This window comes from Empidonax traillii, unplaced genomic scaffold (genome assembly GCF_003031625.1).
Source record: "Empidonax traillii isolate 1590-97213 ecotype Southwest subspecies unplaced genomic scaffold, ASM303162v1 scaffold957:size654520, whole genome shotgun sequence".
NCBI lineage: Eukaryota > Metazoa > Chordata > Aves > Passeriformes > Tyrannidae > Empidonax > Empidonax traillii.
Window position 1 is genome coordinate 447,455 of NW_020956150.1, and position 2,718 is coordinate 450,172.

At 42.9% G+C, this 2,718-nt stretch overlaps 1 long non-coding RNA gene across 1 annotated transcript in view; it reads right to left on the bottom strand.

Moving 5' to 3' along the window:
- Nucleotides 1–1,218: 1,218 nt before the first annotated feature.
- LOC114067708 overlaps nucleotides 1,219–2,718 on the bottom strand; it is a 2,261-nt gene continuing 761 nt past the window's right edge. The window contains exon 2 of the long non-coding RNA XR_003573452.1: nucleotides 1,219–2,661. This is a non-coding gene — a long non-coding RNA (uncharacterized LOC114067708). The remainder of the gene's footprint in view (nucleotides 2,662–2,718) is intronic.

Genomic DNA, 2,718 nt, shown 5'->3' on the forward strand with positions numbered 1-2,718 from the left:
ATGTGTTGGTGATTCTGTGGCTTGTTGGTCAAGGTCCAAACACAGTATTTAAACCAGGAGCTGGGTTTAACAGCTCAAGGGGCCAGGTTCGCCCCTGCTCTGAGCTGACCTTGGCAGGGCAGTGTGTGGCTTTCCAGAAGGGCAGATTGCACTCACTGCAGGTTACTCTCACTTGGAAATGGCCTTTTCATGATGCCCTCCAAGATGAATTCACCCAAAGCAGGTTTTTATGCACATTTATAAAGGGAGGGAGTGTCAGTCTGGACTGGGTGGGAATTTTAATCTTTGCTCTCCACTCAAGAGCCATAAAGTTCACCTGCATGGACACGGAAATAACTGTGCTGGCAAAAGCCAGGAAACCCCAAGGGATGGTGGCATGTGGGTATTCCTGGAATTCTGTCCTTGGGAGCAGCTGTTATCCATGTGCCAGACAGGTTTGAGCCTGCAGTGTCCCTGTGCTTTGGTGGGGGGTCAGAAGGAGTTTAATTACTGTGGCTTAATTGTACCCAATGGCACATATAAAGCTCAGTCATTTCATCAGCAGGCTATCACTAAACACTAGTTTCGTTCCAGCAGGATCTGGAAGTTTCCTTCCAAGAAAATGGTGGATTTCAAGAATAAAGCCAGTGGCCAGAGTGTATTTCCTGCAGGGTACACTCACTGTTAGGAGAACTTTTGAAAGCCATTTTTCCCTTGGTAGCTCAGATATGGCAGGGCAAGAACCCTCCCAAACTTGTCATCAAGGTGACTGCAGGTTCAGTTTCCTCCTGATTTAATCACCCTTGTTGCTTGTTGAATTGAAGAGAGGAAAATGTATCTTCTTAACTGCTCATGGGGAAAAAGGATGAAATTATATTTATTATGCATTAAGCTTTTTGTTTCCCTTTCAGATCAGTTCTATCTGGTCAGATAAGTCAGATAAGTTCTAATAACCAGTTCAGTCATAGCTCTGCCTCTTCTCTAGAAGTCCCAGAGTAGTTATGGAATAGGCTCTATTTGCAGCTCAGTAAGTAAATTAAAAAATTCCACCTCTCTAAATTAAAAATCTCCCCCAGTCTGTGGCCCCAGGTAGTTTTTATGCAGTGTGGTTTCCTTAAGCTCAGTTTTATTGCTATTGAATTTCCAACACGTGCACCTCCATTAAAGATAATTCTGGTTTTAGAGATTGCTGCCAAATAGCACTTACACATCAAAACCTTTTTTTTTTATTTTTATTTTAGGCTAGGGAGAGCTGAGTTTTAAACCACCATTTTTAATCTCTCAAGGGACACGAGATGACTTGGTTTGTCTCTCAAGTTTCCCCCATCACTGACTAAATAAGCAGTTTTGCATTATCCTGTGTTGAATGACAAAAAACAGATGTAGTTTTTTAATGTCAGTATTTTTCAGTGCTGGAAATCTCTGCCTTCAAAGCTGCTCAACACATTATCCAACCGTTTAGACCCAACCAGTCTTCCCACATCTGATGCAGCTTTTGACTGGGCTCTTTATACATGACCTTGGATAAATCAGCTGCTCGATATCTGGAATTTGAGGGAGCCAAGTTAGATGGGAGGGAAGTGCTGAAAAAGCTGCTGAATTTATTCATTCACCTGTTTGGGCTTCAGTACAAGGCTAAAGTTGGGTCTCTCGAGACAGATGATGGTCCGTGGATGTTCCTGAGCACCAACACACAGGGCTCAGGCCATGATAACTGTCTGTGACAAAACAGCACGGATTTGAGGCAACTGTTGTATCAAAAAACTGTTTTAAATATTCCAGAACTCGCTGTGTGAATTTATTGTTTGTTTTTTTTTAAAACCACTGGTACAGAAAAGCTGTTGTTGGGAACTCGCACAACTGTCCGGGAGGATGTTCCGTCCATCTCTCTCTTTTCCGGGGGAGATTCTTTTCAGGTACTTTTAAATATTGTTTTAACACTTACTGTGTCCTCCACCCTGCTGCAGAATATTTCATGTATGAAGGATGATGTGTGTGTTTTATGCACTTTTAACTTGCAGAGGGCCTCGTGCACCTCTCTGGCTCCAAAGCCATGAGGGGTTTGCTCTTTCCGTGTAAAAGGAAGGTCGATGCTTTTGAAATGTGACACATTAAAACGTCTTTGCTCACGAAAGATCTCAAGCTTTAACACTAATTGTGACTCCTTTGCCCAAAAGCCTCGTTTCTGTGGTGATGATTTTATATTTGCAGTGTAGTAAACGCTGGGCTTTTGATGGTGGTCCTGTGTTTAAACTCCTTGGGGTTTACCCTGTTGGGTGATGAGTGGCCTGCTTCTGGTGCAGGTTTAGAACACTGCAGGTCAGGTTTTGAAAGCACTGACACAATCACCTTGTGCAGCCTGGTTCTAGACATCAGACTCATTAGTTTAATTACGGAATGTAGCAGTTCCCAGCTGTGGATGATGTCACATCCTCTTTATTATGTAAATCACACCTGGGTTGAATGGGGGAGGGAAAATGCTGAGGAACTGCAGGTTTAAATGGGAGCCCTCACTGTGAAAGGGCTGTGTCTGCTTTTGTCACTTGATTAAGAATCATATTCATCTATTTGGTCTCTGAAACAGTAAATAGCTGATAATTTAGGCTTCAAATTATTTTACTGTGGCCTTTAAATTATTCCTTTCTGTGGTATCCTAAGGCCACTTGTTCTGTCTCCCCCACACTGTGTCTTCCACCTGCTCGCTTTTCTAGGGGACTTATGGGAAGATTGTGGATGATC